The sequence below is a fragment of the Anopheles stephensi genome, chromosome 3, assembly GCF_013141755.1.
Source record: "Anopheles stephensi strain Indian chromosome 3, UCI_ANSTEP_V1.0, whole genome shotgun sequence".
Classification (NCBI taxonomy): Eukaryota; Metazoa; Arthropoda; class Insecta; order Diptera; family Culicidae; genus Anopheles; species Anopheles stephensi.
Window position 1 is genome coordinate 26,906,634 of NC_050203.1, and position 24,523 is coordinate 26,931,156.

Below are 24,523 nucleotides of genomic sequence, written 5' to 3' on the forward strand. Positions count from 1 at the left end.
TAATTCACACTAAATACATGATGGGTAACAATAAACACATAGCCCAAAATAAATCATCTCGCGCGTACACAATTTAATCGCCAACGCCAGCATTCAAAGCAACCGGGCGCCACTGAGCGCCATCATACATTTAGGTACGGTCTTTTAGGTTAATCGCTTCCCGTTCGCCGCTCCGCCAACCAGAGCATCACGGACCAAACATTTAGATCGTCGGCTTAGCTTTGGCACTCGTGCCTCGTTTTTATTTCGGTTTCGTTTCATTCCCGAAAAAGCGAAACTGACGTGCAGAACTAAACACACGAACCGCATCGCAGCACTGCTGTTGCTTTGGCTTTGGGAGTTAATGTGGTGCTGCCCCGGGTAAGAAATCAGCACAATGATTGATGGTGTCACGCACCGAAATCGTTGCCGGCCGGTTCGGCGCAGCATTATATCGGCTAATCTTGTCTCGAATAATTAAGCGTATAACACGGGCCGAGCTAGGGATGCAAGGGATAGTGCCAAAAATGCCCACACACCAGTCAGCCCGCCGCATTGAATAATGTATGCCGTGAGCTGAAAGCTGGCGGAAAATAATCGTTGTAATGGGCTGGCCTTTGCTCGAGTTTTCGTATTAATATTCATCGCGCAAAATCACATACAGCTGGCAATGGAAACGGTTTTGAAGTTTAACAGCAAACATCAAACGAGCTACTGTCACTCGTGCTATATTAATTAAACATGTAAATGTTTTCTTGAAGCACTCTACATCATGTGCATAAGTGTGTGCGGCAGTTGCGTTTATTGTGCTCGTTTAGCCCTTCCGCCCATGGTGTTGGAATCGAACGACAAGATTTTTCAATCAAAAACCCACCCCACTCTCAGCGAACTTGAAGTGAGAGGCGACAATCGACACTGTGAAGGGCCATCGTTCAATCGGTGACCAATCGATAGTAAAAACGATCTTGAACATAGCATCAAACACACGCACCCGGTCCACACGCACACCCACGTTGGCCCTTCCGTTGGCGCAAGTATTACAAGGACTCACCTGAACTGATTGGCACTCAGCACACATTCTGAGCACTCGACATGTATCCACGCGGATACGGATGCAGCGGACGGATGGGATCGATCCGCTAGGGGGCACAAAAAGTAAACGTTCATTTCAATAGGCAAGTCCATCTGTCGGATTTTTACTTCATCGAGTAACAGAGCTGGGAGTGGTATAGCTATCACACACCCACCCAGAATGGTATGACCTCCGAGGGGGATGTCTTTTTTTCCTTATTTTTCACCCCTAGCACAAAACAAGACCCCAATATAGGCATGCTGCATTTGACATGTCACGAAAGGTAACGTTCATTACCAAAAAAAACCAGCACACATACACACACACGTGCCAGATTACTAACCTTTCCCATACGACACGATAGGTACGTTCCTTTTCCAAACATTTGACCCAGGAGTTCCGATCCCTCAATGGAGTTGGGTTCCGTACACCCTTGGTGTACAGAAACAGATGAAAGGAAAACACACACACTCACAGCTGGCCCTTCACTAAAACTGAACCATATTTTGGAAGTAAGCGGTAAAATCAACCCGCCACACCTTCCCTTAAAAAAGGCAATGAAGAGCTTTGGGTGAAACGGGCAGCGCAAGCTCTGACAAGCTATAAAAGGTAAACGATGTTGTACGGATGCTGTGATAAAATCGTAGCACACGATAGCCCTAGAACCGCTGGCTGGGCACACGGTGGAACATCCTTTTCCATTGTGCTACCCAGTATTTATGACCGGATCTGACCGATTTGACCCGTTGCCGTCGTGTGGATTGGGTGGTGCGGTGTGATTTATAGACGGGTTTGTCATAATTTTATTGGCAGCAAATGAAAGCAGCCTGTGATGTGCAGAAGAAGAATATTGTTTTTAATTGAATGGGAAGTTTGCAATATTAAATTTTAGTTTATTAAACTTAATTAAAACATATTATTATTTCTTTATATATTTAAAACATAGAAAAACAAATAGAAAGAGTCTTGCAATTGAAATATGGAATTGATTGATTTTAAGCATTATTAATAGAACTGCTTCTCAGACGTTTTCAACCAAATACTTAAATAAAATTGCCAACTTTGAGCTGCTATCTACTTATGACAATCACTACATTATGCCTAGTTTCAATGGGTCGTAAGCTTAACGCAAAACCTTCGTTATATTCGCTTTTTTTCAACCGTATCGTGAATAACAATAATTCACCCGGGATAAGGTGCCCTTTCACGGTTTGGAGAAGGAAATGTTTCCAAACCATCGTGAATTGTACTTATATTTGTAATTTAGCTTTAAGCAATACGGCCAGGCCGTTCTTTATTAATAAAAAAAGAAATAACAATATTTTCATTCCAAAAACCGTATGGCAGAGACGGACACAACAGAAATTGCCTGCTTTGGTCTATTCTGCTTGAGGCTGTATCTCGATAGACCTTTGTGCATTATAAATTTGATCATAGCTGAGTATCGAGAGTCATATTAAAATGCCTATGAGCTGATGATTTTAGCAGGGCAACTAGGCCATATTTTCTTAAAAATTTCTAAAGTCATGATGTCTTATTGAAGCGAGGAGTAAAGGCTATGCTATTGCTCAAAATAAAGTTGATATGAGGAAATATACATGTGAAACTAGAATCTCTTGATCACCCTCCCAAATTTCTTAATCAACATGAACCGAACAAATTTTTAAATATAAGTGATAAGACATTTTTCTGTCATTGGTTTGACCGGTGTTTTGAAATGTTACCAAAATTAAAAAATGCTACAAAAAACCTACGTAATTCGTCTAGAGCCGGAAGAGGCTCGAACAGCAGAGTTCTCAAAAATAGATACTACTCACAAGGTTAAACTTGTCAATAAAAAGAAAATTAATACTCTCGCACATAATACCTATATATCCTGAAATTTGTAACGATTTCAAAATAGTATAAAAAAACCTCATAAATTTGAAGTCCTCTGTAACGCTGCTATTGTTTTATAGAAGTGATTATAATTAATAAAATACTTAACAAATGAGTTTTTCATGCACAAGATACCAAGAAAACTTAATCTTATCACAGTAAAATTGCATTGAAGTTCCACAGTGCGTCCTGAAACCTTCAATCAAACCTCACATCTTGAAAAAAAAAACGCAAGGTTTACATCATCCGTACCACCCCGGCACCCAGGTTTAAGCACGCTGTCTGCCAGTTTATCAAGTTCAAGGAAAATCGTCCGCGATTTAAACTCACTCCACTCCCGGGAACGCCATCCAAACTACCCGCCGGGCGTGAAAATCGACCATCCATCAATCGGGGTTGATCCCGAACAAACAGGCAACCACCATTCTCGCGAGGAGCGCGTGCTGAAGGTCACTAGTCCGATGGATACGACCACGAGACCTCACCCCTTCGGGCGCTATCGAGCGGATGCTGATGGTGATGGTGGTTTATGTTTGCAGATTACTGTTGAATCAAAGCGGTCGGAATCGATCGACATTGGGGTTTTGAAGGGGTTGAAAGAAAATAGCCAACTTCGCTCTCCCCCCCTCCCCCCTGGTGCGTGTTGAACTCTGTCCAAAAGGAAGTTTGACGCTGACACACACACAGTCACAGGCAATAACAACAACTCAAACGTTGCGTCCATATATCCATGGCGGATGGGCTCACTCCATGGACGCACGAACGCTCGTTGTGCCAATCGGTTCGTGCCCATGAACAACGGGTTTGCTTTTTTTTTGGGGGAGAAAAAAGAAATCCACTTGGAACATAAATCCAAAGCCTTAAACCCCCCCCGGTGGTCCTCATCATGTTGCTCGCCAACGCCACGGTCGTACCATTCAATCGACCGTTGCGATGGATGGCCGTCGCATGGACGATTGCATGCCAATTGTTTGACCCTGACTTGGGTTGGGCGACACTGAAGGCTGAAGGATGCAGGATGAGTGATTTTGTTTTCTTTTTTTTTTTTTTGGTGGATCGCCACTTTCCCTCCGGGGAGTGCGGTGAGGATTTTCGTGGTCCATTTCCGACCAATCGTAATTAATGCGCTTTCTGTCCGACGTTGGAAGTGGAGGGGTGAGTAGGGGAAGGAGTGGTAGAGATGGAGAAGGAATGGAGCGCACACCACGCGGACGGTTTCAATGTAATACTATAGAATTTATTTCCTTTGGTTCAATGGAGCCACAATAGAGTAATCAGAGTCCTGAACCGGGCAAGGTCTCGTGGACAGCTATTTGGTTGAGGACTGAAAAACTGATGACTTCAGTGATAAGTTTGGAGTAAAAATCAGAGAGTTATCAAGTTTAAATATAGATTTAAGGTCTTGTTACAGAAAACATACATACATGAAAAAAATGTTGAAGAAACAACTCCTAAGGTATAATCTCGCTAAACGAAATTGAACAATAAAACCATGCAAAAGAACCTGTTCCTTATCAATCCTCCCTTTCATAAGCCGGCCACGAGCTTTCTCAATGCGATATCAAATGAATGTTCGCTGCTAAAAGCTGCCGCCGTACCCACACCAGGCTCAGTACTAGCTCAGTAGCAGTATCGGTCACTTCCGGGAAATCTGGCTACCCCGGACAGCACGGGCCCGATTGTGGCTTCATTCAGCCGACCCCGTGCGAAGGGAAAGAAAATTGCGAGCGAGCCCTGGCAAATTGAGGATATGTTGCACATGGGTAACCGCATCACGTACAGGACATGCATGCCTCACGTAACCTCGCCAAGACCACCACTGTCCCGGGTTTAGCCGGGAAAATAATAAAAAAGCGCAACCAACATCAGCACGGCCCATATGATGGCGAATGATATATGGTACCACCATAAACATTTTATGAACCATGTAGTCCGACCTCCGATCGCTATCGATGAAATGGTATGGTGTGGGGCAGTCGTGTAGTGGCTTTTTTATTGGTTTACTTATGTTGGTTTGCTGTATTTTTGTTGTGTTTCTTAGTTCCGGTGAACTGCATTACTTGCGCATTTTCTTCTATTGGTCGAGCTACTTGTAAGTTGGAGTTGACAAGTTCGTTCCAAGGCATGGTCCGAAATTTGGCCAGCTTTACTACGTACAGTTTTGATTACGAGGATGTACTAGCTAGATTCGAGATAGCACCGGTCACGTGACGATGTGAAGCGACAATGAAATTGAATAGCAATTTTACTGAGGAACTAAGCATGGTTTGAGTCGCATGAGTTTGACTGGACGGGGATTTACGAGGAGAGATTTTATAGCGATGTTGAAGCACGAAGTTGCAACAGTTTGGTATAATCAAAACCGTATTGATTCTTGAAATGGGTCTTCAAGATGCTTGGCTTACTCTTGATGATTTTAGTTTCATTCTGACAGTATCGATTTCAGTCTGCTTCGTAATCTTGAAATACTCAACTACAATACTAAGCATCGCGAAAAGCACTCCTCACGCACGGCTTCGTGATAGACTGATTGCTCCACAACAAACGCACGCGGTGATGTAAGCTTCCATCTAAATGCCTTCAAACGCCATGACTTGCACGCCATCATACACGGGATGGCACCTATCGCCTCCCCCGTATGCCCGTAGCAAACTTGCGTGAAAAGATCACCCGCCGAAAGCGTAAGCGTACAAATCTTATGTAAACACAAATGACGTGCATTCTTCTCGGGTTGCTCCAGCTCATCTCTCTCCAACCCCACTTCCGCACGCAAAACGTAACGATACAGAGTTGATTGTTAGAAAATGTTGCTTATCTTTGCTTTTCTCTTCGTCTCCTTTCCTTTCCAGCTGATCCAGCCTCATACAACAGACACGCAACCATACTCATGCGTCGAGTTATGTTAGGAATCTGAAGCCGTTCCGACGATGTGTTAAGAATCGGAGCACGGGGGACGTCTACACTACCGGGTAAGGTTAATTCTAGTCATTCCTCGGTCTTTCATGTGTGTGTGTGTGTGTGTGTGTTTGTGTGTATGGAGCATAAATTACCCACCCGACCGGCATCATTACAATCAAAAGAGGATGATCACAGCAAACACCCAGCACAGCAGCACGGCAATGGAAGAATTCGTAGTCTATTAACCGACCAGCTCTAAGCCGCCTAATGCGGGAATTGTAATGACCTTGATGAAGCCTTTGATTAACAATTCTTCCAATAGATGCCTAGGCGTGGTGCCGGGTGGCTTTTGGGACCATGCTTTAACAGCACTCGCTTTAAAAAAGGTCCAATGGAGCAAGGGGGGTATTAAAAGCTTAAGGCTTAATTCTTGGCTCTGTTTTTGGAGTGACATTTATAGCTGGAAAGTGTTGACGGCAGTATTGTGGCAGTTAAAGGATAGTTGTCAAATTGTCAGACCAAATTGCCGTTTGTTCGGCGAAGAGGATATCTGGGAGCCTCGAAGCACAGGACCACTTGGATGATGGATGGTTCCCAAAAATAGCGAAAGCACATGAAGTACTTGGATGGAAGTTGCTCACTGACGATGCTCACTGTTACTGATCCCTTCCCGCTGCTCCATCAGTATTAGCTGTGACAGATTTTTTCGGTGCTCCAGAAGAAGCAGTAGCTCTGGATGTAAATTGATTGATGCTGCTCATAGTGACACACTTCCAACAATTGCAACCGCTTCCACCGAAAGCAGATGTCCTGCTATTACCACCGTTTTAAGCAGCAAAGTGCAAAGATCAATGGTGGTTTGCAACTGAAGTACGCCTCCCATTAATCATTGCAGCTGTCTTGTTGAGGTGAACATCTTTTTTACCACCAGTGTTCCCTGCTACCGGTCTCCTCACGCTTACTCATCCCTATCCAATCTATCCATCGAATGCGAAAATAAAAGAAGGCCAAGCGTACTGCTTCGTGGAATGTCAACTATTTCCCATGCATCGATTCCATCATTATTATTAGCTCCGAGTGGTGTTTCAAGTGGGAGAGATGGTTCGTGTGAGCCTTTCGTTACACCGCACTAGGTAGGTTGGATCGTTAACGACCAATTATATGCAACCAAGCTCGCTCATATCCAAAACGGCCACAACCACGGACAGGATGGGGAACAGCTTTTTATGTACGCCTACTCCACCAAAATCGGTACTTAAAACTTAAAGCTCTTAAGGAGCAGTACTGGACAGATGAGAAAAAACCCCACTAGACGACCGACCACCAATAAGATGCATGGACACTCCAACTCTACTCCAATATTGATACCATCGTTATGCTAATTAATGAAGCTATTAGGTGATTGTATCGCTAATCGATCTTTAATTTGTTTTCGGGAACTCGCGCGTCCATCCGCTAGCACGCTTCCGAGTCCCGAGAGTTTTAATTGACAGTCAATTTGGTAATGAGAGCATCGACCGGCGTGCGGTCCCGTGGTGGTTTGAAGAAAGTTCACCAACCACCATCAAAGTACATCAGATCGCGGATCGACGTGAAAAAGTAAAAAAGGAAGGAAGAAAACAAACAACAGACTCCACAACCGCCGAACCTTAAATACCGAAACCATTTATTGCACTTTTAAGTCCGATCCGCTTTCGATTCTTCTCCGGCGGGCGCGAGAGGCGGCTCTGTGTGTGTGTAAAGGTTAAGGACAGGGTGAAAAATTGTTTCAATTTTGTGCGTGCCACACGGCGCGAACTTTAAAGTTTTGACGGAAAGGTCATCCGAACGTATGGCCCAGGTCTGGTAAGGTGTACGGAATTTCTCCCACAGGAAAAAAGAGTAACGCTTCCGTAACGCTTTCCAACAACGCACCCTACTTTACATCTGATTAATGAAATTTGACATTCCGTGAACTTTCCGTGCAGGGAAATGAATTATATTTGGTGTTTCTCTTTCCCATTTTTCGATGCTCATGGAACGAAATAATAATAACCATTATAATAAATTGATTGCTCATCCATTTACTGCACTTCCTGCGTGGCCTACATCGCACGGTCTACCTGCTTGTGCTCGCGTACGATACAGCTTAAACTCACAATTAATATGATAATCGACTCTTTAATAGTCACCCAACGATTGTACCAGCATTCCAGCGTTACGAAGCCATCCCGTGCTGAACAAACATTTTGGGGGTTTTGTCTCACTAATTCATAGCAAAACATCGTAAGCCTGCAAGTTATAGCATCCTTATCTCGCTTGGAGAACTGATTTTCAAGGACCCATTAAGATAGCCCGACTACAATCGGAAAAGCAAATTAGTTTTTGTCCCACCTGTCTCCATCCCTCCCCCTCAACTCTTCATCTTCCCCACTGCCCAGCTCCCAGTGCCCGGTCGAACTTAATCTCTCGAGAGGTTTTGTGTCATAATTTAGTCAGCTACCCATATTTCACATGCAATCATTATGTATACAACTATTTTGATTCTCCGGGTCCGGTTCGGTTCGGTCTCTGGCTCATCTGGCTTATGATTTGCGATTTGCATAATAATGGGAACGGTTCGGTATGTATTCAGAGGCACCGTGATGTGATTGGTAGCTTGTAGCTCAATGCTTTTGAGAGTGTTAATCGGTTTTGGACTTCAATTTTAGGAACTTTGGTTCGTTTAGGCGAAGGAATGATGTACAAATCTGAGTTTTCAGAATTGTTGTTGAGTTGCGCTGAAAAGCACTTTAAACGAGTGACATCTAGTTATTGTATAAGAACTTTAGACAAAAAGGACTTTAGTACACTGTCCATAAAAAGTATGCAACCTTACAATTCAAAAGTATAATGCAAAGGCGTTATCAGCTAAATCAACTTAAAAAGTGGGATACCTATGGGTAAGAAATATTGGCTCAAGTCCCAAGACAGAATCCAACTGATAGACCACATTGGGATAACAATCGTATCTTGATAATCTGCTGCCTTGCTGTGTCAATAATCAGATCTTGTCGTTCCCTACCAGCTCTATCCGGATGCTAGTGCAATGAACAGAGGACAGAAAAAATAGCACAACACGCACACAAAATTCCAACCTAGCGTACCGAGCCATTTCGAAAGATTACCTTAAGACATTAAACAAAAACCTCAAGCTACTCAAGATCTTTCCCTTTGGCTTCCTTGCAAAGGGCTGTATAATTTGCCTGGGAACTTCCTTCCAGTCCACGAATCTCGTAAAAACTGAAAGGGAACAAACCGGGCTAAGCAAAAACAAAAAGTGAAATTAAAACAGGGCCCAACAGAACACCGAAACAACAACCGCCGCGCTAGCACTAGCTCCGATATAATCGATATTTTATTGCGCTTGGAAACGTGACTATCTTGCCGCGCTACCTGTACTGCCAACGCTCGGAAGCCTAAACCGTCTAAATCGAGCAGCAGTCGCCACCAGCCAACGAACGAGTTGAAGGGCGAAAAGTGGGCAAAAACGAGGTTAAAAACAATCTCCCGGCCGGCGATCGTAATACAAGAATCCGTTCGCTAATTAACGGTGCATCGGCATCAAGATGCAGAGCTGCTGTCCGGTACCTGCAAGCCGACCGACCGTACGATTTTCTTTATGATTCGAGGTTCGACTCCATTGAATCCATTGCTTGCTTGGGAATTATTCCGAGCCAAGACGCCTGCGGTAAGTTATGCCTGTGAGAAGCGTTTTGTTAATGGGTTTTTGTTCAAGTTTAGGGAGGTTTTTTTATGTGTTGTTGCTGCTATTCAACATCATTCTTGGTAGAAAATGGTAGCACAAAAAACGGATGATTTAAAAACAATTTCAATAACCAGACAGCTCTTGTCGGTAGCGCAGAGAAAACGGAACGGATTGGCGTTAGTTCCCGATGCACAAAATGTGTTTGTGCCAGTTGCGTTTCGATACGGCACCGTTATGATTTACTTTGCTTTTATACTTAAACAGAGTACTGTTCACGTGAGCTTAAATCAAGTCTCATAAAAAAAACTCAACCCATAAAGTATCCAGATTTAGAAGCCGTTTACTTGTTTATGGCCCTTTTTCCATACAGAATTTCTTTCGCCCTTGTTTAATACTCGGCTCACCCAAAAAGCGGAACCTCTATCTGTGGTTTTAACTATCCTTCCAACAGGAACATTTAAATTAACCTCGTTAAAGCCAGCGACCAGCGATTTCCGTTTGAAGGCGTCAAGTTTGATGCATTGGCGCAGTGGCCGACTTCAACACTCCTGATGCTTCTCGTTTAACTCGCCTTATGCTTTCATCTTCCGACATTAAAATCCCTGCACAAGTAAAAAAGGAAGAATACCATATTAGCCAACGAAGCAATGTCTGCAGATCCCAAAATGCAACAGAAGAAGAGAAAATGGCTTCCAGTTTTGCTTTATTTTTTTTTGTCGGCGGAATTTATTCTAATTAAATCGTTGCGTTGGTTGGTAAATTCCGAGATGTCTCGCTGTTTGAGAGCCACACACGCATGCTGGGTTAAAGAAGGAGGCAGCAAAAAGGGGGGGCATCCCATAGCACTCCTCACGCAATCCTCATTTGCGCAGACGGGACAGGATGGTAAGTCAATTTTAAGAACGTTAATTGAAACAAGCCTGTTGGATTATGCCCGGCCGCGGGGTTTGATGTGCTTCTCCACTCTCGATATATAGAGCAACATTACTGAGCGGAACAAAAAGAGCCGAGCTTGATACTTGGGATTAAAGCCTACCGCAAAGGAAGACGAAGTGAAAAGCAGTGAATCCAGCTGTTAATGGAACTACACCCTTTCGGCAGCCTGTGTCCTGGCATCCCGGATGGCGGGTTTCCTAATGTCGTCCAGATTGCTACTCTGCTTCGCCACCGTGCTTCACCTATTAAGCCGATTTCAAATTAAAACCACGGGCTACCGGTGTGACGTTTGATTAGGAGTAGGAGGGGCAAAAATGGCTCCTTTCCACAACGACTACTGCATTTGACAGAATTATTCTCTCGGGTGGTCTCTCTGCTGGTGGTAGCTTAAGCAAGGTAGTACAAAAAACAAAACTAAACTAAAATGTACACAGTGGCCAGCTTGATCGGGCTCGAGACATCGTAAACTTCCGCTTTATGAGTTGCGGAGATGAGAGTGCGGACTCATTTATGTGTGTGTTCGGATTATGGCTTCGAATCGGTTGTGACGAGTCATGGCTGTTAGCCTTACCACACACGCCATCCCAAGCTGCCGTCCACCATCATCAAATTCCGGGACAAACATACAAAACGTGAATGAAAAACTTCCCGAAGCCGATTAACTTCTGTTGGCCCGGATTTTTATTCCCTAACAAAGAAGGTTTTAAAAAAGGGCAGCAAAGGGCAATACATTGTGAGGCTCGCACTGACCCACACAGCATCGGAATTTCGGTAAGTAATTATTAATAACGCGTAAATGAACGTTTAGCGCAACAATGAGGCTCTCGTGTGAGAGAAAACCGAGCGCTCTCGGTAGTGTCGATGTAAGTGATTAGCAAACGTGAGGTTCGACCGTTAGGCAGGGAAGAAAAAAAACATCACCATCTTTCATTAATCATCATTTCAAAGGAAGGTGAAGGAAAAGTACCGCTAGTGTACCATGCGTTGACCGGCCATTGAAAATGGCTTTTCAATTTCGTGTAGCGCACGGTGTTTAAGTCGCGATACAAAACACAACTATTTTCACACGCGTGCCATGACAAATTGAAAAACATGGAGGTTTCTTACAACAGAAAGAAAGCAGGCATTTAAGGACCATATTTGGATGAATGAATGTGGTAGTTTTAGTTACAGAATTTCTCTGTTTGGTTATCGCTGTTGTTCAATTGACACAGGTAAGAGTACAGTTGCAGAAGAGTATAGGGGAATGACTGTCGCTTACATTGTCTTTATCATTGAACATTATCACGCCACAGGCAAATCCTTAACTTTGAGGCGATCCGCCGGTGGCGTTGTTGAAAAAAGCAGCAGCAGCTACTAACGGAGTAATCAGTATCCTCGTACGCAAGACAAACTAACCAGTTATGGGTGTAATCAAGTCACTGGAAGCCATAAATCTAGCATAGAGATTAAGAAACATCAGAGACTTGAATTGTATACCCTAGATGCACTACATGAGCGACATCATGTTGGTCTTATATCTTTGACGGGTTAGAGCTATTACTGCTTTAGCTCTAGATTCGCAAAATCTTAGGCAAAAATAGCCCAATACCTTTATCTTAAATTTGGTTTTTCATTGAATTTTATCTATGAATAAAACAGGTGGAAATGTGGAGGCTCTTCCTTAAATTCGATTACAAATGTCTCGATTCTAGTTTAGATTCTGGTTCTGCTGCAGGACCCCTCGAAGGAAGATGAGAGTTACAAGAAGCAAGTAGGCATTATAGTCTGCTGGGTTTCATGAGTAAAATAAAGTCAAGGAGAGCCAGAACTGGCAAGCCGTGACCTTTCGAGGTTGTAGTGTCAAAGAAGAAGAAAATAACCTCACTCAACTACTGAATGGCCCTTAAAACCTGGTAAAGACTGACCTCAGAAGCAGCCAATATAATATTTAATGCAATCCCCTTTTATGGAGGATAGTATCAATTCATTCTGTATTCGAGATGAAGTAGCTACTACTGATCGCCAAAGCACAGAAAGAGATGAAAACTCCGCTACAGGGAAGGCAGGATTTTTTTGTGTACAATGCCTCCATTAATGATTCGATTAATACCTTTCTATATTAAAGGACGTCTATTACTACATCATGAAGGGAAGTATTCATAAGTATTAAGTGTTTAAAGCTAAGCAAAAATCGTGCGAAGCGTCATGAAGAAGTGTTGCTCCACTTATTCCATTCTGAATTGACCCATAATCCTCTACAACGGGTTAATCTTTCGTGGAATGACACACAATCCGTATTGATTCTTTCGCAAGTCAAGAAAGTCAAATCTCATTTATCTCATCTGGCACGCGTAATCCCAGCTGAGTGGTGCGAAAACGTATGTCCGTTGAATGCTTTCTCGTCGCTTTTATCGTACCCACATCGCCTAAATCGTACACATGTTCACCCATGTTCAGATAGGCTGCCAAATTGCCCCATCCACCAGTTTCTGGCTGGTCATTCATGTCACAAAACGACTTTTGAAAAATGAAACTCAATCACAAAGGCACAGGTGTAAATTAAACAGCAACAAAAAAGGTAACCGACAAAACCCCAAGGACCACCAAGATACAAGGGTTTTAGGATTTAGGGTTGGAAGAAAAGCATCCTGCTGGGAATCTACATCTTCTGCGAGCTGAGATTTTTTGTTGGTGTGTTCTATTTTAGCAAAGCCTAGACCTAGACCTTTGAATTCCACGGAAGTGGCGAAACACACGCAGCAATAACAACAACAACAAAAACCTGCTCCCAAAACAAGGCCATACCTAGACAAATCATATGCTTCTGGGACGAAGCTATTCCTGCGGGTCCGTTCTTCCGTTGCCGAGAGTCGTGATAGTGGATTGTCTGCGGACAGGTCCGAACAAAGCGGACAGCAGATCAGATATCAGAGGCATCTCCGACGTTGTCTCATGATGTATGTGGATTTTGCACCTTTTTTGTTGATCTTGGAGAGAAGAGCAGGAAAAGAAATCTGGAAAGAAAAAACTTGTTCCAAAACTTTTGATGATTGAAATCGATTGGGGAGTTCACCAGCACGAACAAAACCTCCACGTCGTAGTCAACAACTTGTCGACCGCTGAGTGTACAATTAAAAACCCTCCCAGCGTCCATATCATAAACCGTCATCTTTTTTAGTGACCTGCTCCGTCATTCTGCGTCCCGAAATGTCGGTCAGGCACTGTCCGACGTTGGCAAAATCTCCTCTAATCGACAATTAATCATCGGCCAACGTTTGATTATTAATTAGCACACAACTCGTTGTCTGATTCTACTTGTTCCCCTCCTACTTGATATTCTTTCTCGTGATCGCCGTGCTCTAGCTAAAATTCGTCAAAAGTGTTGATTACCATTTTCAATGGGGCGTAGCTCAATGCTCGCCCTCAACACGCACCACTTTCTCTGGGCGCCGCGGCTAATCAGCGAACAACTTGCACAGCTCAGGAAGATATGTTATGATACCTTAATGACCTACTCTTCCCTACTTCGCCCGCTCCTAACCCACTGGCCAGATGTGCCCTGCTAAGGTGTCAATCGTTTGCGGCGACCTCCCAAATGCAAACCGCGCAGCAGAAAACGAGTTTGACGAAAGAAAATCTTTCCCCGGACCCACTGAAACCCCCGGCATGGGCAGAGCTATTGGATAGAGCTATTAATTTGGTAATCACCATGCCCGCCAGTGGAGTCTTCCGCTTTCAACGGGTCATCGTCGTCGTCGGCGTCAGGTGACTAAACTAGAGCTAAACTGGAGATGAAAATGTTCCACGGTCACGCGGTCAGTCGGCGTACCGAAAGCATCAAGCGCCACGGTTTATTCGTCTGCTTCTCACAGGCCGTGCATGTGGCTGATTAGCCTGACCTGGAACGCGGGCCTTGGACACGAGATGATGATGCCTGACCTACAGCAGCGCGTTCGTGAGGTGCTGAAAGTGAACTCTAGTCTGGATTATAATTTAAAGCTCACGACACAATGTGCTCTTATTAGCGGCACGATTTCCGGTGCTTCGGGGTTTGCCGCTAATTGAATGACTTTCTTCAACAAAAGCCGGCTTTTAAGAGCAGCCGGCGATGGGATGGCCGAAAGAAAGAGCTTTGCACCGAACCGATACTTAAATGGCCAAAGATTGATTTCTTGTGTGGTTTAAAATAATTTGAATTAATTAGAGTTTGTTAATTTGTGTGTACTATCTGGATAAGGAATTGATTTGAGTTTTATTGTCCATTAACTCACGGAACAGTTTGCTTGTTCTTCAGCTGACATTCAGTCAATCCACAGTTATGTGATAGAAAAAATCTCATTGAAATATAAATGTAATTTGATGCATCATGACATCAAACGCATTTTGGGGAGACCTTCACAATCAAAGGACAAACGGCCCATTGTGTCCACCGAAGAGTTGCATTCACATCGCCGCATTGTCATTCTATTCTCCAAATTGCAAACATCTGGCAGGCAGGCAGGGCAGGCCTGACGAACAGTGCCTTTAGACAGTACATTAAATGATGAAATAATGGTGAGACGAGCAATTTGGTCCGATTGCTTTATTTCTATTGTTACCGTTTATATCGGAGTGTGCGAGCGTAGAGTGGATGATGAAGGCTTTACTGCCATTGTTACCATTTTACAGTGTGCGTCATGCTCACCAATCATCATCATCGCTGCTGCTCCTAGGTGTGTGTGAGTGTGATTGTGGGGGACGTTTGTTGTGAAACACCTTGCGTTCTGCAATCTGCCGAAAATGGCTGCAATCTATCCGCCATTAGGAAGGTAGAAACAAAACAACACACAACATCAGTAATTACTTTATTGTGCACAATTGTGCGCGATGGAGAAGAAATGTGTGCTGCAAACAATTGCGCATTTCATTGAGCCGAAATCGGTTCCATTGGTGGGTGTGTCCAAAGCAAAAAATGTGAGGGTCAAGACCTTCGCCACAATTTCGCCGAATCACACATGTCATCGCCTTTCTTCAGTGAATTTCGCAATTCACAGTCGCCATTTTATAACTTCATTCATACCGTCATGTGTGATAGATGGAATCACACACATGCCGACCAAGGGTGTAATTACAATGTGTGACCCCCCCTGCCGACTGCCATAAAAGAGCTCAGTTACGATGCCTATCTCGTAGCATCGGGCACCACGAGCCATAAAAGCGACGTACAAATGAGTTATTAAACTCAACATCAACCGACACCTCTCGTCGCGCTTTAAACTAATCTGCTGCATTAACCCACTGGCCGAATTGTCGAGCCTGGCGGAGTTGTTATCCTAGCCGCCTAGCATCAAAAGCACCGGAGTTCGAGATGATCTTGCAACCCCACACGGCCACCGATCTACCTGATACCCAGCCTTGCGCGATCCAGCTTGATTGTAATTGATTAAAGGACTCGGACTGGGGTGGGTTTCGCCTTTCAGCTTTCTGCACGAAGTTAACCTAATTTCGGTCAACCGTCATCTGTTCGCACGATTCGGAAAATCGCACCGGGAGCAGGGCAAGACTATGATGAAGCGGCAGGCAGGTCGGGTTTCCCAACCGACCGATAAAATTACCATGTCGGTTCATCATTACTGCGCGATGTGCAAAATGTCTTTCCTTCCGTCCGTTCCATTCGTGTGCAAGGGAGGCACCCTCATCCTCAACTTCCAGTGAGGCAGTGATCTCTTACTTCACAGAGAAAGTTTTCACCCGGCAAACAGATGACCGAGAGAGGGAGAGAGAGAAAGAGTGGACAGGCCAACCACACAGGCATCCACTTGCAATACGATAATACTGCTCCACACCTCAGCAATTCCTTTGGCTCTCTCTCTCTCTCTGTCTCTCGCCAGGAAAAACACACCCATGTAGACACGCTTTTCTAAGAAAACTTCCCAAATCATTCCCAAGTCAGGGAAGGTTCACTGCAGGAGAACATCGCTAAATTGGCTCGAACTGCCTCGCCAGTCCCGGTCAACTCTTTCACTCGGCGCAATGAAATATGCCCCAACGAATTTGATTAAAAATTATGTGGGAACAAGTTGTCGCTTGTCGTTTGCTGGGCCGGTGACGGCGAAAGGAGCTGCTGACGGCGGTGTGTTGCAGCCTCGGCGTACCCAGTCGGCGGTGTACTGGTGTACTTTAGCTCAATTACAGTGCAAATGATGGTCAGTGCTGGTGGAGGCTGTCGGAGGTGACCGCAAAGCAGGGGATGAAATATGCCGGACCCCGGCCAACGTCGTGCCGGACCAGCGACTCAACAACCTGACTCGGGCGTTCGGTACTTTATCATCTTGGTGTGGTGTGATTTTCCGCCCTTTCCGCCCAGAGCTTTCGAGTGCTTCGTTGGGGATTTTTTTGGTTTGTGCTACAGGTGTGTGCCGAGAGCTTAACAATGGGAAGTGGAGCAGATGAAGGTGCAATTTTCTATAGTTTATAATGCGATTTAATAACATGTTAGAACAGTTTTGTGTTGAAAAGAATTTTTACAAAATAAAGGACAAGGATTTTCATGCCATGAGCTAAAAAACAATAAAAAAAATCTTTAAAAATCATTCACGTAGTGGATTTTTTATTATTATCCTAGTCACGGCATCAACCATTTTGAGTCCGTTTTTTACTGCTTTAATTAATTAAACCTCACATGTGGCATTTGACACGTACTCGCTCATGTCCCACAAGCAAAACCGAAACAAAGCCAACATGAGGTTAATCAAATTGTGACAAACTAATCAAGCTTATTAAGTACAAACCCTCACCCAATTCCCCCATCAATTAAGTGTATCGTTCCCCTCGGTCTCTGTGGCTCGTATCACATCGCTCACTCATCGGAAGGAAAAATATGGGCCCCCCCATATCAAACCGACTTTTTCAATCGAAGCCAACCTCCAGAGAGGCGATAATGTTGTTTCCGAAGTAAAATCAGATAACCCAGCGCATCGAACAGCGTTTAGTGTTCATCACCTCGAGCATCGTCATCGTGCCACGCAATAACCAACCGATTATTATTCATGTTTATTTGAAAACTTCTCACGCCGATAAGGTCTTTGCGAATGCGAAACAGTTGTGTCCGGAATCCCATTAAAACTGTGACAACTTTTATGAACTTTTTCTATACATTATTTTGTGGAAACCCCGCTAGAACCTTTACCTTTTTGCCAATCGCGCCGCAAGATGCAAAGGGATGACATAATAAACTTTAAAATTGCTTTCCTGCTTTTCGATTACGCTTTTGAGCAGGCCCCCTTTCGCTTGGTGGTCAAACTTAGAAACGTTTCGTCTGAAGTTTTCGCTCATCCTTACATGTGCAACAACGCACTCGTGAGGGGGGGCACACACAACAGCCACCTCAACCGACTGTTCTTTTCTGTTTTTACACCGCTTCGCTATAATGGCGACATACCTGCACTTTAATGAAAAGAACTTCTTTTCATGAGCTGCATGTTATTCATGTTAAGCTATTTGCATAATACTCGAGCACTGGAGAGTCACTTTCAGCGCTCTCGGGGCGCACGGGATGACACAAAGCGACGACCCGTCAAAAGGCACGTTCCACCACTTCACACACACACACAACTTGCGCTACAATGTACCTCTTCTTATAGTCGGCGGCGAGATGCTGCTCAAGGGTGAGGCTGTGGATAAAAAACGGGCATACATTTGGATGACTTTTCAGTGGAAGAGCCGACCGAAAACGGAATCCGTCTGGTTTGTTTCAAACCCGGGTTTCGGCTGCTATGGCCTGCCGGGGACGGACGAGACATGGGAAGGACGGGGAAGAAGGATTGTTGCGTTTTGCTTTGCTGATTTGATTTCTGCATTCGGATGGTTGATTAGTTTGTGCTAGCCCAGCCCTTTGACTGAACCGGACGCTCTGTATACGCTTGGGGAGCTGAATGGAATACATAACCAGACAAATGCACACACACACACACAAAAAAAGAATTTCTATGCTGGACTTCTTGGAAGGATAAATCCAACAAGCCGAAACTGTCTAGTGCAGAACGGAAGGAAAGCTGGAGAGTAGGGGTTATTTATTTTTTGGTTCGGTCAGGTCAGATGACCGAGCATAAGCGTGCTTGGGGAAATTCGTAACAAGCATCTGGTAGCAAGAACGCAACAGCTTAATTAACTGATTTTTTAACAGCGGTAAAACAAACTTCCAGTTTTAGCATCCTTGCTACCTTGGAGGCTTTTCTGTGGAAAAGGATAAATGTGGCAGTAAAGTCAGCGTTCGATTTTTTGGCCTTTGCTTGATATTTATACAGGTACCGCCAATTAACATTTTACGGAACGATGAGCTAATTTGTAATGAGATTCTGAGGACTCTGAAGACGGAATAAATTCTTGCTCTCGTCAACGATCTCTAGAAGGATGGCTGTTCTATTTGAAAGACCTCTTCTCTGAGAAGTGATCTCTTGGTACGCCTATGGAATCCAGCTTACTGGACCTTCCTATATTACTTCACTGGCATGAGAGTGGAACACAATGCCCTACTACCTCTTAAAATTATTTGAGGACCGGCAACTAGTGACCATAAATCTTGGCCATATGAAAGACCCTTAGATCATTCTCTATGAGGGCTTAATCTCTGCAGACAAGCTAAATAACATGTTGTAACAGAATGGATGTACAATAACATGAAGTTTTTATCTCGAAGCTCTCCTCCGTCAAAAATATTGTCATCAGAGACTTTTAGAGCCAATAGCTACCCTAGTAAGACTAATAATTCCAATAATCTCGTATGGCTCTACACAGCATGACTTCAATGAAAATACATCAGATATCAATTTTTGCATCAAATCTGAAGAATCAAAGGATGGATATCTGATCATGAAGTTGATTTGGATTATAGACCTATCATTGATATAATTTGGATGATAGATCTGATTGATTGAAAATTCTTTCCATAATGTCTTTACATTATATTGAGAATAAGGCAAGTGCAACATTGATCCTTAGTATAAGAATGGTCTGAGAAATCCTGAGAAACGTTGCGCTTTGAAGCATCGATTCTTATAGATTATTCTCAATTATGTTTAAAATTGATTATAAATGCACGATCAGGAAGGAATCCACCTTCAACTGTAATAATAATAGTTCTGATTTTGAACAGAAAAAAATTGTTACTTCTTCTGAACTTAATTTTTGAACTTCTCTCAAGCGCTGGCTCACAATAGTTCCTTTTTCCCAGGTCATTAAAGTGCAGCTAATATTATTCATATAGAAACGACCGATTTAGAATAAATAAATATCTCCATTAGGTTCTTTGCACTTATCGACCTTGGAGAACTAAAAGCTGTATTCTCTCACACGGATACATCTCCGATCTATCTAAATCAATCATCCCATCGCATGATCAAACAATCCAATAAGATTGTAATACCTTTTATATCAATCACAACGCAAGCACGTACTCACACCATTCAAATGCTCGTTTATCAACTGCACCTCCGATCCATCAACCGAACGTCCACGGACAATTTGACATTTATCCCTTACAAACCTTAACGCCAGCGCTTAACGATGATCTTACCCTCCGAGCAAGATATCTTTCCCACTACATCTTCCTTACCACTGTCGACCCATTCACAGCTGCAAGAATAAAGATCAATCCGCGCAGATCCTCACACCCGTAAGGTGTCTGAACTTTTCCGAAAGATCCCACACACCCCAAACACACAATGATACGATCCGATCTTTTCCCGACGACCTCCGTGATCTCGCCAACAGCTTCTGATGAAACCGATGCAAGATAGCCGACCCATCAGGATCCAACAAGGGTGCAGGCGACATACGCCGTTGCGATTGCTTTTCCTGCCCACCGCCGTTTGGTGCTAACTGCGACTTACACCAACACGTACAACCGACCAGTGCCGGCTAGGGCTGCTGGCCCCTTGCTAGATATCAATCCGGTGGGAATTGAAGTCATTAATCAATCGGCACCCTTAGCTTCATTCTTCGCCGTGGCCAAGCGCCATTCAAGCGGTGCTTTTTATTGTGTTTGCGCTTGCTGGTGGCGCTTTCGGTACGTGCGATGATGCATTTAGATAACGGTCAAAAGGGGTCAACGGCGTTAGGGCAGGACGGTGCTTTTCTTCGGTGCAAGGGCTCGGTGTACTGCTGATGAGCTGTGGTGCGATTGGGGATAGAAGAAAACAAAAAGTAGGTGCTCTTCGGACACCGATGCAACGGTGTTCATCTATCTTTGTCTCGGAATCAGAAGTGCTTTTATTTTTTCTGGAGTTCAGTTTACCAAGAAGTACAGTATTCGGTAGGTTGATTTCACTTACCGCCCTACTGACACGATGTACTTACGATGTTCAAATAGATTTTTTCAAGTTGTTGAGAAAATACAAAATAAAACCAAAAATACCAGTAATCTTATTAACATCGGCAAAAGCAAAGCCGATCTGCCTACGCTCCATAGCATCTCTATTTTCGAGATCTAATCTCCAGATATTATAAGTACCAGCACTCCAAACTCACTCGCAAATGAGCGGTGAAGCATCGTTAAGAAAAGTGAAAGACTTCTAAGTCTTCTAATTGCTTTAATTGGATCTCGATTTCCTTCTACCATTCTTCTAGACCATCGTCGAACGACGCCACGCACATGGTGTCACTATTATCAGTACCATCAGTTCACACGAATCAAACGAAACGGGGCAAACATAAGCCAATGCCCCATTCATAACGTTCCAACCATTATCTTACGCGCCATTAATAGCGCACCGAGCGGTGGCCGCAACCGATGCGATGTGTTTAAATTTGACACGTTAATAACACACTTTTCAACGAAAACCGCCCGCATGCTTTCGCAGCCCGCCGAGCGGATCCTGCGCCGAACGATCCTATCGATAATGGCACCCAATTATGTTATCGTTAGTCAGCTCGGAAAGAAAGCAACAGGGCAAGGTGGTGAGCAAAGCAAGACATCCCTTTCACTGTGCCGTCCCGGCATTAATCAACTATCTATCGTGTGGGCGCGAAAATCCGTTTGACACAATCGGACCCGGGTAGAGAGAGATATAGGGGAGTTTGAGGAGCCGAATCATTAACTTCGTGAGGCGCAAGATCACTGGAGTGGCCTGGAAGTGGTGGTGAACATTATGCAAAGTAAGCACGCGGGCGACAACAAACGAAAGTAAGCACACCCACGACCAGCGCGACAATCTTCGATCGAAAGTGTCTCCTTTTTGCGGCGCACTGACCCATGCCGCACCCATAAATCGCGAGCGAGCGAGCGAGAAATCAATCGGGAAAAATCTCTTTACGAATGGGTGCGGCGATTTGGTGCTCATTATCATAAACCGAGCGGTAGTGCAGCGTCCATTAAGAGGTGTGAGCAGCGCTTAGGATCAGGGAGTGATTTGTTGTTATGGTTATTACCGTACCGTGACGTTTAAGTCTTAGCCTAGAAGCGATTCATGATGAGGGATTAAGCGAGTGTTATTTTTACCTATTTAGGATGGAAAATGAGGCACATGAGATGTGTTATCTTATCAAGGAATTTTATGATGGCAAAAAAAGCTTCTGCTTTTTATTGTAAACTGTTATGATTCCGAAATATCATGGAGTATGGTTAACTCACTGTGTGAGCACTGGAGCCATCGCCTTGCTTCGTCATTGGACGGAGAATTATTAATCAAATTGCAGCGATTTTGATAACTTTAATAAATTCGATGTGATTGAATGTGAATTTTTCCATTTTTCCGAAAATATATTCTTAAATCCACCCTTATTTTATCTCAAAGCAACCAAGCCATTTGCCTTCTTCTTTAGCTGTTGATGGGATAATTGATAGATTGATTGCAAGCAACTAGTAAATAACAATCTGAAATTTTGAAATCTTTCTCAGATGGAAGATTCAAAAGATTGCGACGTAGGGATGCCGGAGAATCTCTTAGAGATGCATCTCCAAAGTCTTCCCAAGGGCATGATTGCTCTTTATATTCATATTGCTAGAATTACCTAAGCGATAACTGCAGCAACTATCTGTTTTAAGATTGAACTTAGAATCTTTGATGAAAAAAAAATTGAGACACGACTGTTTGATTAAAAATTCTGAGAACTCCGCCGTCAAAACTTTAACTACATCCTTCACCTATGAATCACAATGCAGTGGCTCTATATTAGTTATAAGATTGTTATATAATATTTTGATCCGCAATGTTGTCCCTAGAAGGACTGACTATCCGTCTACGTAGTATCAATAAGTATAGTAAGCCATTAAGATGGCTGGCATGACCTAGCAGGTCGATAAGCCAAGCAAAACTTATTAGGCCTTCTGAAATCGAATGTCTGACATCTGTCAGTAATGTGCAACCAGGAAGATATCCATTACCAATTAGACTCTATACGATGATCAAGGTGTGCTAAGCTCTATGTCGTGGAATCACAAATTTTATTGAAAAGCTAAATGCTGCTTAAAGCAGCCATTTCAATTTATTACTCGCAGATCGTTTTGGGCTGTTTAAACAAAAAATCACTTCTATAGCATAATTTCGTTTATAAATTACTTATAAAGTTTAATTTAAAATTATTTTCTCGTCTTTCCCAAATTTACAAATTTGAAAATCATATTAATTTATTTTAATTAATTACCAAGTATGAAAACACCTTCTCCAGCCCACCTTCACTCCCTTATCGCCATCAAGATCATCATGCATTGATCGCATCGCTTCACCGCCGACAGCAGCAGCTCGCATTGCAATCGTCTCTCTGCTTGACTTACTTTCTTTGTCTCCTTATGCTGGTACCGAGAGGCGTTATGTTTCGTTCGTGGCTTTGTTTTCATTCCGTTTTTCACCCAGGAGTGGATGCGTTTATTTTGCCCCAACATTATTATGTAGCCCGATCGTCCATTGAACCGATTTCACTTTTCATTGTCATATCCGAAAAAAAAACCCACAGTCTTACCCAGAAAACGACGAAACGGTAGCACTGTATTATTTCGCGTGTCTCTCGTTACTTTTCCGTAGCTTTTTTTTTGTTTTGTTTTGTCCGGCTTCTTCACTGTCTCGCATGCTTCTTTTGGGAGGGTGCATTTCTTTCTTGTCCGCCCGATGGTCAATGGTCCCGCGTGCACCACCCGCCGGCACCACCACTGTACGGTGGGTGGATTTTGAGGACAATTTTTCCATTTTTCAAGCACGGTGAGCGCCTTTACGTGTTTTTTTTTTTTCGTCTTCCAGGGCAACGGCAGAAAAGGTAAAATCATCAAACCAGCGCCAACGTGATACCGCGCGCGCGATGTCTTGAATGTATACTTTATTTAACGTTGTCATGAAACTGTGCTTTCTTTTTGTGATACCGTCAAAAACTGTGGACCGGGTGAGTGCGAACCTTTGTGTGCCGTACCGAACTTGCGCTGAATAGCGATTGCCAGTTGGGGGAGAAAAAAGGAAGCGAATGTTTATCTAAAAGTCCCATCAACACTTCGGTGGGGGGGAAAACTTCCAATTTCAGTCCTAGTTTTCCGATACGGGTTGTGTACGTACAAATAAATGTTTCGAAAGTAAATATTTCAATTTACAGGATTCAAAACGGCCGGCAGATTGAATCTCCCATAGAAAGGGTCGATTTTATTCCAACCTCACTTTATCTCGCGTCACTCAATTTCGCATTCGTGTGGATTCAATTTCATGCACTCTGAGCATTGGATGGAGCATTTATTGTAACTAATATTAAATCCCCCGAACCACGGGCTTGTCAGCCGTTGTGGATTGTGCGGCGAATAATTGAACAAATTAAAGGTGATTGCGTGTGATGAAACGTCGTTGCAATCGTTTGGTCTCTGTCACAGTTGGAAGTAGATGTGAAAGTCCGGTTGAGGGGTTTTTTCTTGTGGAAAACGTAATACTGCTTTCACCTTGTTCGAAAAACTACCCCTCTTTCTTCACAATAATTGTTAAAAAAAAAAACACATTTTAAAGTGAAAAACTTGCGTTCAAAAACGAGTTTCGGGCGTAAAGTGGAAAAGTAGCTATAATTTTTCCCCAAAACTAAAGCTCCCTTCCATCACCCGAAAGGTG

At 43.6% G+C, this 24,523-nt stretch overlaps 1 protein-coding gene across 3 annotated transcripts in view; it reads left to right on the top strand.

Annotated features, from left to right (window-relative positions):
- LOC118511498 overlaps nt 1-24,523 on the top strand; it is a 100,423-nt gene that overhangs the window by 21,081 nt on the left and 54,819 nt on the right. For all 3 annotated transcript variants that reach the window (XM_036054658.1, XM_036054657.1, XM_036054661.1), the window contains exon 3: nt 5,779-5,898. The gene's annotated coding sequence lies outside the window, so the exon portion shown is untranslated. The remainder of the gene's footprint in view (nt 1-5,778; nt 5,899-24,523) is intronic.